Source organism: Xiphias gladius, chromosome 23 (assembly GCF_016859285.1).
Source record: "Xiphias gladius isolate SHS-SW01 ecotype Sanya breed wild chromosome 23, ASM1685928v1, whole genome shotgun sequence".
In the NCBI taxonomy this organism is placed as follows: Eukaryota; Metazoa; Chordata; class Actinopteri; order Istiophoriformes; family Xiphiidae; genus Xiphias; species Xiphias gladius.
Window position 1 is genome coordinate 5,368,006 of NC_053422.1, and position 15,586 is coordinate 5,383,591.

The 15,586-nt window shown below is 44.5% G+C and overlaps 1 long non-coding RNA gene across 1 annotated transcript; it reads right to left on the minus strand.

The window, feature by feature from the left end:
* Positions 1-4,672: 4,672 nt before the first annotated feature.
* LOC120785480 lies at positions 4,673-13,995 on the minus strand. Its single transcript, XR_005706609.1, has 3 exons — positions 13,790-13,995; positions 13,548-13,633; positions 4,673-6,300 (listed from the first exon to the last, which is right to left on the minus strand). It is a non-coding gene; the product is annotated as an uncharacterized LOC120785480 (long non-coding RNA).
* Between the last annotated feature and the right edge of the window lie 1,591 nt (positions 13,996-15,586).

Consider the following 15,586-nt stretch of genomic DNA (forward strand, 5'->3'; position numbering starts at 1 on the left):
TTTGAGTGAACCTTACCTACTGTTGCTGCTGGGCAAACGAATGGGAAATACATACTTGTTTTGCCAGAGAAAGTAATGAATTTTTTTAAAAGAATATATAAATGAGACAAAAACAAAGTTGTTGTTTTTTTTTACATGTTGTATTTGTGGTGTTTCCTAGTACTTCAGTTGTGAATCACATTTTTCATGTGTCTATTCGGTTTAAAGTTTCGTTGACGTAATTAACACTCGTGTGTGGAGCCCTCCCTTCTCCAAACTTGATTTTTGTTGGTGTTCCTGCACCTCAGCAGTTGTGTCAAATACGGGCCACAGGTCACCCATGGATGACCGTTCGAAAATTCAAGTGATTCAAAAAAAGGCCGAGCCATTATAAGTAAGAGGTGAAAACTGTGTTGGGAAATACCAGTGATATTATTGGTTTCTTTCCATAAATATAATTCCCTGTGATTGGTGTCTTCCTAATACTTTTGCTGAGTGTGGATTTAGGCACTTGAACTACTCTCTTGTTTTTTGTCACTTTAATGCATTTTGCACTGCCCTCTGTGCTGAGGACTGACAATTACTCATTCTTTCATTCAGCTAAAGTGAGAACGACAAACTTTTTAACTGACGCTGCATATTTTAGACAGCGACAGCTGAGATATAGAAAATACAATATCAATTCTCTATGCGTGCTTACTTTTTGAACAGGACTTCGAATACTTGAAGAACCCTGTGGATTCATCCCCGTGTTGCTCCAGACTGTGGAGCATTTTTCAATTAAGCATTTCATTTCTGACAGTTGAAGCCACTGAGGCTTGAAATGTATGAATGATGGCACTTAGTGAGAAACTACCGTCCACACCCCATTAACCGCCATCATTCATGCTGTAGATTGCCGGATTAGGACGAGTCATAAGTCAAACGTGCAATTCAACATGCCTTCCTCTGGCCCCTATCGCCTCTCAGTTTTTAGATCTGCAGCGGCTGGAGATGTGAGAGCTGGAGGATGCTGGCTGCTTGGCCTGATCGTCCCATAAGGGTACTTCCTTCCTAAGTATTGCTTTTCCCCTTATCCAGATTCTTCAGATTAGCCAAACTGGAGTATAAACAACTGTTAAGAGGGGAGACCATTAGATCACTTATTTATGTAAATTTACTTTAACTACCAGTTAGTCTACACTTCAACACTGTTTGTTAAACATGTAAAAAAAAATTATAAATATGTACAGATTCTCATATAAACTAGACAGACATTCAAAGCCGTAATCCCAATTAGATTGTCCTCCTGTAAAAAGACAAAAAACAAAACACAAGGCCATAAATCAGCAGCTTGTTATGACCCGTAGTTTATTGTTAGGCAACCTGTAGCTGGCGTAGTAATTATAACGGGAGCCAAGGAGGAAGTCAGGTGACGTAGCATAAAGATCGACAAAGTCCGCATCAGGAGCAGGCTGGGGTGGAGGGATGGGTCAACAAAACACAGGACTTCCACGCAGGAGACCGCTGGTTGTTGTTTTTTTTCCTGCGGGAAACCGATCAAGGTTGTTTCTTTCGACCGTGAGCGCTACACAACCTGAACCGCGTGTTTATTGTTGTAACCATGACGACGGAGCTCCTAGGGGGTCATATCAGACGGCGGAGACAGACGACCTACATGGTTGTTCAGGCTGGAGGACCTGCTGATTCTAAACTTTCTGGCACTTAACCCTCATTTTGAAAACTAAAACAATCTAACAAAAAAGGACCAAAATAATCAGCCAAATAATTTTTGTTTTTACTATATATATGATGCATGTTAACGTGTCTATGTACTTTATAGACGTATAAATGAATACAGTTTTCTTGAAACTAGACAACTAACAGAGGTGTTTATTCAACAAAGTACATTTCAAGGATGTCCTTTGTTAGGTGTTCCCGTTATTGTGTAATTATTTCATTGTGTTTTATTGAGATGTGCGTGCCTGAGCTCTGCTACATATACAATTCATGCGCCACTGGGGACGAGTAAAGTTATTGAATTGAACTGGATTATTGTTTTTTGTTTTTTGTTTCCTCGCTCCATAGACCTGAAACAGAAACAGCTGTGGCTATGTCGTAAGAAAAGTTGTCTGAAGACTTTTATCTGTTTCCAAATGAATCCCATCCAAGAGGTTTCGTAGTTACCAAACTTTCATGTGAGATTATGTACTGTGACCACTATGAAAACGCACTCGTAACATCCTTGGATAGGTTGTTGTTGACTAAAGTGACGAAATGACACACTGAAGTAGCATTAGATGACATGTATTTGAAGATAAGAGAATAATTTAACACTAACTTATGTTTCCGTCACTTCATGCGGATCAGCTCCGGTTTGATTTTAGCCTTAAAACTTGAATAAGGTTTTTTATCACCATCAGCTAATCTTTCCGCCCAGTGAACACGTTAGAAACACACGTCACTGCTTCCTAATCCATCAGAGTTTCGTGAGACTGTGAAAAACAGATTTGACACCTCCCTTCATTATATAACGCCGCTGTTAAATTGTCGGTTACGAGGGGGAGCCGGAGCAACCGTCCCCTGCCTTATCTAGGACGATCAAAGGTTTCATCAGTAGTACCATCGCTACGGTTAATGGCCATTAACCTGATCTCCCCTCAGCATCCGTCAAGGTGAGGGCGAAGCAACTCAAGCAGAAGACCAGACATAGGCGGATGAATGAATGAATCTGGGCAGGCTTTATTGAAAGCAGAGCCATGGTGGTAGCATTTGTGTTTCTCCAAACACACCCAGCTTTGTCGTGGGAGTATTATGGGCTGACATCAATGCTTTGAACTCCATATATCACCTGTTCAGGGATGGTGGCTAAGGGGGTTCTCACACGCTGTGAAGGAGACATCCTTTGAAAACCAAGAGATCTGTATCAAGGCGCTATAAAAGTAACAAAACTGCAGTGGGTCAAACTTATTTCCCTGTTGATCGAGGCAAACATTAATGACTGCAAATCTTGTCCTGTTCTCGAAGTCTCGAATATACTCTTATGAGATTCTTGAATTTATGCTTGACCCCTGCGGGTTTACATGCTGCGCGCTGATCTCGTGAGAGATTAAACAGATGTCTTATGTAGTTGTTCCGTGTGTAATTGTTCTTCTTTTATTCGCTGGGTTTTCACCGAGGAACCATGGCAAAGACAATTTACTGTCACCTGCAGAGAGACAGACATTAATTTTTTGCTTATTCTATTTCTAATTATTCCTACATGGAACATTTGGCATAAAACCGCCATGTAATGCAGTTTCTTCATTACTAAAGGTCAATTTCGCTGTTGTACTACTTTAACTAGGCAATATTTTTCTATAAAAATTGCACCCAGCTGGGTGTCCCGCTTGGTTGGCCCTATCATGTGATCACGTGACAGCACTGCATTCACGTCAGCCTGAATTCGCCCAATTCCTACCAATTGTTATACCGTGGACCCTATTGCCCAGACGTAATTACAGCATCAAGGACGGGCGCGTGAGAACGCAGCAAGGAACAAATTGAAATTTGAGACTGTGTCCAGCGGCGTAGGAGTGGTCATAGCGCCCACAAGACCTAGCTAGGAAATCCTGGGATATGTTACCAAAAAAAAAAAAAAAAAAAATCCTCCTGGGGTGTTTTTATAAGCCAAGAATTGAAAAAAATTATGTATTAAATATTATTTTGGACACTTCCACGCAAACCAGGTTACATTTTTCCTTACGTATAGACACATCAGAAGAATAACGTTTGAGATTAGTACATTTTTGCTTGAACATGTCTTAATTGTTTCTCACAGAGACACAGAAATCATTCACTTGTTTACTCATTCACTGTTCTCTATGGTGAACACCCAGCGGGTTACTCTCGTTTGAGGCTTCAGACACTGCGCTGCTACGTTGCGGTTATTCCCACGTCTAGGAAAGGCAAAGCGTTGCACCGTGGAATTTTTAAACACAATGTCCATGACATGGACGCTAACTTTGCCGTTCTGTTTTGGGGTGTTTTTTCAGTCCTGAAATCGTTTACTTAAGTAAAAGCACATTGTAAAAATGTCCCGTACCTAGTTAAACTTGTGCATTCACCATCTCACTAAAGTAAAAGTACAGAACTACTGTCAGTGAAATGTTCCTACATTGAAGTTATGCAGAATAAAACCTGCCCCCTGTGGTGTATTATTGTATAACATATATTTGGGTTGGTAATACTGTACTGCTGGAGTTGACTGAAGTGGGACTAATTTTAACTACTGTATCTACCACTATTTAATCTATGACAATAAATCATATTTTAAAGGCTAATTATACTGTAGGTTCTGTAGGTAAAACATAATTCTGCACAAAAACTAGTAACTAGAGCTGTCAGATAACTGAAATGGAGTAAATGGATCTAATATTTGCCCCTGAAATTTATTGTAGAATTTAGTGTAGATTATTAGAAAATTAAATAATTGAAAAACTGTAAAACAGAAGAATAAAAAATAAAAGTGAAGGTAAAATAAAAAAAGGAAAAAATAAAAGAGTGCAAGTACCAGAGAACTGCACAGAACAGTATTTAAAGTACTTGTAAATGGCCTTAACACGTTTTTACACATTTTATTCCTGACTTTCCAACTAAAATACATAAATTACATGCATTAGGTTGAAATAAAAATTAACCAAAAAAAAAAAAAAGCAGAGGAGTTGTTGCAGTGCTCCAGACCGTATTATTTCTGCCCATTAAGCCTCTAATTTCTTGTTCTGTCACCTCTCGCTGACATCCGGGGCCCAAGCTTTAACTATCATTGATATTCCGCGGAAAGTCTGTGCCCTGCTGTAACCTAGAGAAAGCTTTACGGGAGCAACGAGCACTCCATCAGCAGGGGGAGCGTGATGACAACACGGAGGCTGCGGCAGTGCACTTCTCCCCCGGCGCTCGGGAGGCTGTCAGCGGGCCGGCCGCGGGGATCTCGGAGGGGCAGATGACAGGTGGAAGAGCCGAGCGGCTGCACTGGAATGAAAATGGCACGGCCTGGACAGCGTGGCGACAAAACGTTTCGAGTGGCCGGAGGGTCCAGCGGATCCGGGCACGAGACGCTGTCCAGGCGCCTCTTTTCTGCCTTAGTTGAAGTGTTCACTCCATGAGTCAGTGTGCCGATCGCGGGTGGTGTGTCGAGGGGTGGGGTCGGGTGGGGACGTTAGGCCGCTGTTTTCCTCAAGCTGCGATCTCTAGGCTTCTGCTCGGGCAAGACAATAGCACATGGGAATGCATCGATATTAGCCGAGGCCCTCTGCGTGCTCGGACACGCCGTGCAGAGTTCAACAGTGTCGCACTCCTACTCCGCTGCTGTGCAATGTTTGTGTATGCTCTCCTTCTCCCAACCTCTTAAGTAACTCTCGTACGCGGCGAAAACCTGTGCCTACGTGTTCCTGTACTTGTTTTTCTATAAAATCCTCAGGGTTTCTTCCGCTAAAACAGACTTACTTTGACTGATATTAACTTTACAAACCGCTAATAATCTTCGGAAATTAAAACATTTCGATTCAGACACAACAAGCGTGAGAGGCAGTTGTTGTTCGGAGTTTAAACCCCACAACACCTGCTTCATCATTAAAATAAGAAGCAGCAGCAGGCTTTTTTTAAGCTCTGACATAAATTAACTTGTGTCCTTCTTAATAAAAGCAGCATATCTGGTTTCCGGAGGACTACGACCCATTGGGACTAATGCATTTTCCTCCTGCTGGAAGGCCGTGCTGCAGACGACAGAGACGTTTCACACAGGCTGTTGAAAATGGCAGCCGCTTCACTCACTCTTAATCCAGATAGTTCAATCTTGACACTTTTATGGGTGGACAGTCAGAGGCGAGTGGAAGGAACAAAACAATCCCTTTAGTTACAGTAGCGAGGAATTTGGCCATGGTCGAAAGACGCAGATGTGGAAGATCGCATTTCAGATGAGTGCTAACACACCGATGGCCCCAACAAGCCTCTGCAACAGCCCTGCGCTGCGGTATGTGCCGCACTTTCCACGGGCGATCACCTTTTTGATGACACATTAATACATTTCATCTTCTTCTCAGGACCTCCCCTAAAAATATGGATCTTTAAATTGGGAGACGTGGCTCGACAGCTGAAATCTCGAAATAGCTGACAAGTCTGCCGTGGCTGTGTGTTTTTCCTCCACCCACGGCGCCCTCACCACTAAAACCTAGTCACTGCAAGTGGATTGACCTCGCTTTGTAACCGGAGACGTAGTTGTGCTTTGGAATTCGCAAACTTTCATCTCTCCAGTCAAAACCTTTCATCACAAATGGCCCGGCGTCTTGATCTGCCGTCAGTTATCTGCCAGGAAAAGTAAACACGAAACAAAAGGCCCCCACTTAAAGAAATATGGGGTAACAGAGACACTGAGAAACATTTTAATTATGGGAAGCCTGTGGACGCTTAACGCGTTCGAGAGATTCTCGGCTCCGACCCCGTGGGCAGATACAGGCAGTGGTGGAAGAGGAATTCAGATCCTTGAAAAAGTGGAATAGTGAAATAGTCCTGAATACTAACGGTCAGTCCCGCATTCAGAATTTAAATTTAGGTAGAGAAGCATTAATCATTAATCAGCAAAATATGACTAGTAGCGCTGCAATAGAGCCGGGCAGAATATTTATGGTAAAATGAAATAGAACGTGAACAAAAACTAATGTTCCAGGCACTGAACTTTGTACTAATGTCATGTAACAACAGACATAAGTTTTCGCGAGAGGGAAACTACTACATATACTATACTACATATCATTAAAATATCATTCCGCAGTAGGTTCGTGGTGGTAATACAAAGTTATCAGTCACGTCACTGTTATATTTTTATGTGTAAACAGAATTTCAATGTAGCTGATTGAGGTGGAGATAATTCAAGTACCTTACGACTTGTCGGGTAGTTAAACGTATCACGGCGTTAGATTTCCTAAAGTAATCACGTATACATGTAAAATACGTGAAGTTTCACAGCTGGAATTTTATCTGTAAAGTCACTAAGTTACTACGTCAGATATACGGTGTTGACTCTGGCTGTTTTGCTACTCGTTTTATGTCTCAGTGTATTTACCGTGTTGCCATGTGCTGAGGTTTTGGGGGTTTTTTTGCGAGGTATCCAGAGCAGATTCCAACTATGTCGGTGAGGGAACGAAATATTAAGTTGAATCTTGAATCTTGTGTAAACGCGATAATATTTAAACCGTCCGCAACAGAAAAACTACAGCTTTGTCATTTGCTTCAACATTTAAACTACTTACTTTTAAGCATGAAAGTTTCCTTCTTGACCCACTTTGCAATACAGTGCAATGCAAATCCCCCCCACACACACACACAGATGTATGGTCGTCGTCTAATTTTAGTTTAACAGGGTCTTCAATAGGACAAAGTCACACACACACACACACACACACACACACGTCCTCGACTGTTTTCGACGTATTTCAGCCAACCCGGTTTGGACGACTGCATTCGAGCAGCTCACTGCCTTAAGATTCCTTCTCTTCCCTCTTCCTGTAAAAGAGCAATCATTTCTTCATTAGCCTTTTATTTGTTTCTAACTGTTCCACTTCAGGGGTAACACACACAGTTTATTTGGGTACTCTTAATTACAAAAGGGAGATTGTGTGCCCTCCTCACTAAAATGAATGTCTCTCTCAGCCTCCCAGAGGGCAACAGCAGCTTAGAGTTGGACTGTATCTGATTGCATTTTCCAGGATTGATGAAGTTATCGAAATACTGACCAGACTGACTTGGACCTTATCTTGCTTGTATGCGGCTGTGAAGTCTTTAACCTGTGTCTTTCACCCTTGAGGTGAGGAGGATTAAGAGGAGAAATGCCTTTATTTCTTATTTGTTCGTTTCTGGGATTTTTTTTTTTCTTTTCGAAAGAGAAGCCCGAGGGCCGTGAGATCAGTCACGATAAATTAGATTGCAGTGCTTTCTCTCTCCAGATAGCCGTTGAGGAGGCAGGGCCAGCTTCAGGATCTTTTCATTCTTCGCGCCGTTATTAAACACAGTGCTAGAATCGGCTTCCCCTAGTTGATTCCGAAGTGTCGGGGTTGACAACAAAAGAGGAAATATGGTTTGCTGCCTGCACTAGGCGGTCGCCTTCAACGTCACATGTAAGACAAATGTGCAGGCGCAAGTCCGCAACCCCGCATGCATGCACACAGATATCTGAACCTTACCTGCTAAGTTTCAAACCAGCGCAGGACGTACTCACACAGTGCAGGCAAAAGTGAGCGGAGGGAGATCCGGGAGATGGATACCATGCAACTTGGATTTTTCTATATTCAATGACAATCTTTCCACGTATTCTTCTTAACTATACTGTGGTTGCATTGACCACAGTTGAAAGTTCCTGAAAACTAGGCTTCAAACCTTTACTATTTCTCTATAAAAATCAAATATGCATGACTAAGTAAGTGACAATTAAAGTTAAAGGACTGGTTGGACATTCTGGGAAGCATTCTTGTTCACTTTCTTGCTGAGAGTTGAACATTTTGCTACTCTTGGGACACAGACCGGTTAGCTGTTTCCCCCCGTTTCCAGTCTCTCTAAAGCCCCTTTCACACTGAACAAAAAAACCCAGTAATGTCCCTCTGGCTTTTGGCGTCAGAGGGGAAGGGTACAATCGGCATTCATGGCCTGGTCAGATGACTCCGCAGCAGTCCAAGGTATTTATCGGCTCCGGCTCAGACGGGCAGTGACGGAAACGTGACACCCGGGACGCGTTAACCTCGGCCCCTCTTCTGGCCCGATGCTATGATGCACGCCGAAGTTCGGGGTGTTGGCGCGTAAATAGCCAGGAACATTTGCTATTTTTTTTTTTTTTTTTTTTACAGCCTATGGAAACAATGTGCAACGGCGATTTTATTCTTGGTATGCAACGCGGCATGCGTTCAGTTTGAAGAGACTGTAAAAGTAAAAGACATAAAAAAGTAACCGCCGTTACGTAGCCACTCAACTCACGTACTGGCAGTGGGAAAGGATTCCATCACGTCTTTTGGCGTGTTTAAAAACCCCACATATACACACTAATTTTGGTGTAAAAAGGCTATAAGGGTAGGCCAAGCAGCTGCTAGCTCCAGCCACATATTTCCCGCAGACACATGAATCTGGTACCAACCTTTCTCGTCTAAGTCCCTGCAAGAAATTGAATAAGCGAACTTCCCAAAAATACCAAACCACCCCTTTAAAGTTAGGGAAGAAAAACACACTTTTTTTTGGTCATCTGATTTTGATTTTTACTTGATCGCAGATTGGACTGACAGTGGCCTGGCAACGTGAGCAAACAAATCCTGAGCATTGCACAGACGTATCCTATCCCTCATAGGCCAAAGCTGACTGAGAATGTAGCCAAGTGCCTTACCTGGCGTTCATTTATACACAGAAGATGCATTGACCTTTTGACCACTAGGAGGAAGAAGAAAAGCAAAATTAAATCTATGGACCCACAGCACTGGCAAACAATTGCCCTCTAAAGTTGCTATGGCTAACATGTTAGCAAAAAACAGTTGTTTATCATCCCAACATTATCACCCCACTGAAGTCCTGTTTCTGGCCACCCGACGAGTCCAATTTTCACTCTCCTTTCAGCTCTGTTTTTCTCTCCGTTAACTCCTGAGAAAAGTGTCTGGCTCGTTAGCTGCTAGACGTTCCAGTGTCCTCCCCAGCTAGTCATTAACCTATTCTGCCTGCAGTTTGTTGCCGGGGAGGTAGTGCACACTGGGTTCGTCAGAGCTTTTATTTTTTATTTTATTTTATTTTTTTGTGCTGAGTACAGCCGCCTGCTGTGGCTGGAAACGATGTTGGTTGGAAGAACGCTGAGACTGAAACAATAAGTAAACATGCTGTAAGACTGAAACATGAGCTAACGGGGGGTGAAAAAGCTCTAGAAAGAAACCGCCTTCACATTGGAAACATGTCATTTGATTCTATGTTTGTTTTAGCCATACATGTCCTGATTAGTGCCACTTTAACCACAAATGCCTGAATCTTATTTGCTATGAGCAGATACTGTAGGAATAACATATGAAAACCTTAATTCAGCATGAACATTTTCTATATGCATCTTCCGAATAGTTTGCATCTTTTCAGATTTGCGTAACATGACTCTTTCGATGCAAAACAGTATATTGACTCCCTTTTTTTCCTCAGGACAAACTGCTCCACATGCCCACACCGACGCATGCACTTCACGTATAAACAACTACAGTGATTTCCTGGAAAGTATGGTTCTTGATGTCCATCCAAAATCTCGGAGGGTGTGGCTAAAAGGCCCGAAATCTCATCCACAATTGATTATGGGCATTGAACTCAGCGTGCATTAATTCAGTTTACGGCCATTAAAAGAAGAAGAATGCTTGGGCTTGCAAATGGCAAAAAAACGACTGTCAACGGCATGATGTATGGTAGCTTATTATATTCCCCTCATTATGATTAATAACATAGGAAGGGATCCTCCATTCTTGTCAAGATGGAAAATGTAATTAGCTGCCTTGGCTGGCGTTACAGCCAGGCCTCCTCTTGGCTGCTCACTTCCCCAGGATAAAACACCCGGTCTACAGCGGGAGACAGACTTCACTGGTGTGTGTGAAAACCGGCATCCGGTTGCACATCCCCTGCATCCCTTTCTTTCCATTTTCTCAACACGCTTTCCTCTGATGTTGTATATCTCATCATTTCACAAAGGACACAACCAGTGCAACTGATGATTAGCCGTGTTTGGAAAAGGGCTACTGCGAAATTGGATCTACCCTCCATTTTAGGCTGACACGAACCTTCATGGCGTAAGTTCTTTCACAATAAAACCTCCGATTTACCAGAGGAAACGTCTTCCACTGGAGTAAAAAAGCATGAAATCACACATTTAAAAAAAGAAAAAAAAAGGATTGATTTTGTTTCTTTTTTGGCGGTTGTGTCTCTAATGATGATCCCATACCGGAGGTCATACAGGAGATTCCCCACATTTGTACGTACACGTTCGTATTTGTTGGAGGGGAGGGTGTGGTTGGTGGAAGAGAGTAATGGCGAGGGGCAAAAGGAGGCCATTCTCATCATTTCTGCCGCTGCACCTGTAATCAGCACCTGCGAGACTGATCGAGCTAAACATCAATTAACGCAACAATATCCTCGCGGAGACCCAGCTCACTCTCAACTGGACCCACAGCAGCAGCCTTCTGACTGCAGTAGTGACCGTGGTGAACCAGGAGACGCTGATGGAAGACGGTGTTTTTAGAGCTGTGCTCTCGTCTCCCTGCGTTTAGCTTTTGCTTTCATCCGGAAAAAATGGCAGGGTTTTTTTATTTACTTCATACCTTGATGCGAATCTGCGAGTGTGGTGAGGGCAGAAAGAAACCTCTTCTCTGGCGTGTCACAACGTTAGGTCTTGAAAATAAAGGAGTGATACTTACAAATAACATGCACAATATAGAAATCCGATCATGGGAAACAAACGGTCATGACATTATAGACTGAAAGAAAGACGGAGGGAAACATGCACAGACGTAATTTCAGTCAACATATTATCGAGCCGAAATGAGATATGCAAAAAGCTGCTCTGACTAAGGATGAAAGTAAAAGTTTCTGGGGAAGTTATCCAGAGTCCTTTCATGTTGAAGCTCACATTTTAAGAGACATTATCGGAAATTAAAGGTTATGAAAGGCTTTTTTCTTAGTTTTTAAGATACATAAGTATAGAATGAATCTCTGTGGTTGATAGAAATGGTCACGTTACTTAATGTTCTCACTAAATTATCTTGACTCTTAACCAGCGTTGAAGACGGAGCGGTCCAGTGGAAAACGAGCATAATCAGATTACATGTTTGAGCTGTGAGTCCAAATGGTTTAAGTGGACGAGCAGGGGTGTTCATTACGAGATCATATACTGAAAGTAACAACACAGATCCTGGTCATCAGCTGGGGCTGTAAGAGAAGAGACGGTCCTGTAACCGAAAGGTCACAGGGTTGATTTCACGGTCTTTTCTTAGAGTGTCCCCTGTACTGGTCCTTTGTTCAAATTCTGAAATCCACCAGTGTTTATATTTTCCTGACAAGCGACCTCTTGCCGTCGTGCAAATTGCAAAAAGGAAGCGGGCTGTTGCTCTTGCACAGCAAAACCCCTAAAGAAGGTCAGGGTCCGAGCGTACAGGGAGTCTGACTTTGACACGAGAGACTGCTGTTCGCATCCCACCTCCTCCTCACACTGGTTCGGTTTAACCACAAGCACTCCCTCCTAACCTTGAACAAGTACTTTCACTTGCCTGGAGTTAGCCAAACCTTAGCCACAGTGGTGACGGATCACGGCATCGATTGTTTTTCACATCGGTCATATCCTCCGGGGCACGGACTTGGCGGGGTGCGCCATCCCGCCGGCTGTGGCGCCAGATCAGAGAAAAGCTCGTATGGGCTGTTTTGGACACAACTCAATCGCTGCACGGGACCGTTGAAACCGGATGTTTCCACAAAACTCCCGCGCTTCGTTCAGTGCCACATTTTAGCACACTGCCACCATTTTGGACATTCTCGCTTTCTAAGACCCGGGATTCACTGGGCGGTTATAGTATGTATCACGGTTGTGGCGAATACAACCACGATGTCAATAAAAAGGTAGATGGTAATTGTAGTCCTGTAATGGGGGGCAAATTCTAGACTGCTGCAAGTCTAACATGCTAACATGCTACATCCCTTTTGCAAGGCGGTATGGACACCATCACCTTCCACCTCGTTTCATGGCTTTATGCAGTGGTACTGAATGTGGGCAGTGCACGTAACTAAAACACTGGTCGTTATACTGGTCCAGTCAGAGCTTTAGAGCAACATCGAAGACTCTTTTGGATAAAGCTGATTGAACTGTGCCGAGTTTCCGCTCAAATATGCTCCGGATGCTGCGGCTGAGAGCATTTAGTTCTCTAAGTGAAACACAGATCAGATGTTCTGTAACTGGTGCGAGCAGCGAAAAAGCCGCAGAGAGTCGCTCTCATTAGTCCGTAAAGTTCCTGTGGAATGGAGTGACATTATTTCCATTCAATCAGCCCTTTCAACAGAAACATTTGTCACAACTTTCGCAGCACTTCAGCCGAGCCAGTCTCAACGTTTCGAACCAGTGAGACACAGGGATGCAAAGAGGGCCGCATAGCTTTGGATTGACAGCAACCGGCATTTAGTCACACAGGATCAAATTGTCAGTACAACTAAAACTGTGTTTCACACAGACACAAATGGGACTCTTGGCCTGGTCTTTCTGATATTTGTCGGCTCACGCTGGATTTAGAAACAGATCCCACCCCAAAATACTGCAGATGTGAAAAGTGAAATCTGACACAAGCCGCAATAAGAAGAGTGAACATGAAGTCCCGCGGTGTGAACATAGCCGCAGTTAACACCTCACTGTCTCTGCGATCACATCTGCCCTCTCTGGCCTGGGTTCAGCTCCCATCAGCCCCCTCTGCGCCGCCTCGCCCTCTCAACCCTGCTACAGCCTCAATAAAGAAAATATAAGGTGTCTCTCTCTCTCTCTGAGTGTGTGTGTGTGTGTGTGTGTGTGTGTGTGGACCCACCAACTCTCCTGTCAGAGGAAGGCAAGAAAAACACCAACAGCGGTCGACTAGCAGCAACTTGAGATGGCGGGCTCCCATCCATCACTCTGCGTGTTCACAGACGCCATATGAAAACACAAACAAGCAATCAATTGTTGGGCGCACAGCTTGGGGCCTCCTAATAGAGCACATTTATCTGACGCCGTGGTGGTAGCCCCAGCAATACTTTAATTTGCGAGACATTATGTTGAGTTAATGCCTACCAGGTTGCCGTCCAACCGGGGGGGGGACCTGGCACATTTGGCGGTGTTGTAAAAGCCGGCGTCGCGCTGTATTGCACTGGGACGCCGTGATGTAAATGATCTCACCCGCCGCATCTTTAATGGATTGCGAAATGAATTTATGTGGGAATATCTGCAGAGCGGCGTTGCACTGCATCACGGCGTAATGAGAGAGCGGGAACTGTGGTTCCCCCGTACGGAAGCCGGCGCGCAAAGGCCGGCGCGCTGTTTTGTCCTTTGACCGCCTCTGTGATTGGACGGAGAGGGAGAGAGAGGGAGGGAGAGAGACTGAGAGATAGGGAGGGAGAGAAAGAGAGAGAGGAAGGGAGAGAGAGGGAGGGATGGAAGCCAGGCTCTCTAATAATGATGCGCCCTCGGGCCTAATGTGCCAGCTCTCTCCCTCTCTGCTGGTCTAGTAAGCACACACACACACACACGCACACACACACACACACGCGCGCACACACACACACGCACACACACACATACAGAACAGCACATGTTTCATTCTTCCTCACGTGTGTGCGATGCCAATAAAGAGTTCATTTACAAAAGCCTGTTTTTCCTTCATGTTCGAGATAAATTTAAGCCTAAGCTCATTACTTGCTGTCTGGAACATAAACAAGGACCCAGTCTCTAAAAGGGTTTTAATTTTTTCAACCCAGGAATTGAATGACCTCAAGTCCAGCGGTGTGCTTTGTGTGACGTCGGGTTTGGGGCGTCGAAATTGTGATGCGCTCGTTCGTTCGCTCATTCATCCGCCGTCGTGTCCGGGGCGGCAGCCTCCCGGGGGGCGAGCTCCATCGAAACAACAACCAAAAAGCCCAAAGTCACACTCTTCCGAAGGTCTGATCCATCAGCAGTTCCAGGTCGCGCCGTGCCGTGCTCCCGCCGCCCACGTTCACGTCTCCCTCGGCGGGGAGGGAGCCACCCTGCCCCTGGCGACTCACGAATCGGTGGCCCGCTACCAAACGGGCTGCGATCAGGCCCCGGGCCGCAGCGGGCTGCCTCTCGTTCTCTCGCCGTCTTGTCCTCTCTGGGAGAGCCTCGGATTGACCGGAATTTCCTCGACTACATCACACTGGCGTTTCGTTTTTGTTCCGTTCTGTTTGGAAAAAAATCATTTTAAAAATAAAAATGCACCGTCCCAAAGGCCTGCATTTTCAGAAAAATGCCCCCCCACCCTATCAATTTAGACCCTATATTCCCCTTGACGTGGCGAGGATCCCCGCTGTGATCTGGCTCTATAAATGGGATGCAGCACATTTAGCCGTCCAAGTCTCACTTTAGCCCTCGACAGAGGCTGGAAACCTGTGACCCCCCCCCCTCGGGCCCCCCTGACCATCACCCCCCCAAGTAACAACCACAAAAAAAATCACCAAAGCTATTTCAGAAAAAAAGTATTTATTTGTCTTTGGAACCTGAGGGATCCCGATGCGAAACGGAGACCGTTGCAGCGAGAAAACCCGAACCGAGTGCATCATGGAAAATACCGAACAAAACAAAACATGAACATCAGTTTACAAAAATCAGGAACAACACGAAGGCAGCAGCGAGCACTGACACACAGTGAGCGCTGCTGTTCGGAACTTGAACACGTGTAAACACGATAAAACCGAGCACAGACATTGCACGCGGACTCCCAGTGTGAATTAATGGAAGCGCCGGGAAAATGCGTGAGCAGAGTAGGATGCTGATGAGGAAATGTGAAACCGAAATGTACTAAAGGGTAATACCTCTCTTCAATTTGCCCCCGTATTAATGATTAGCCTTCTCGGC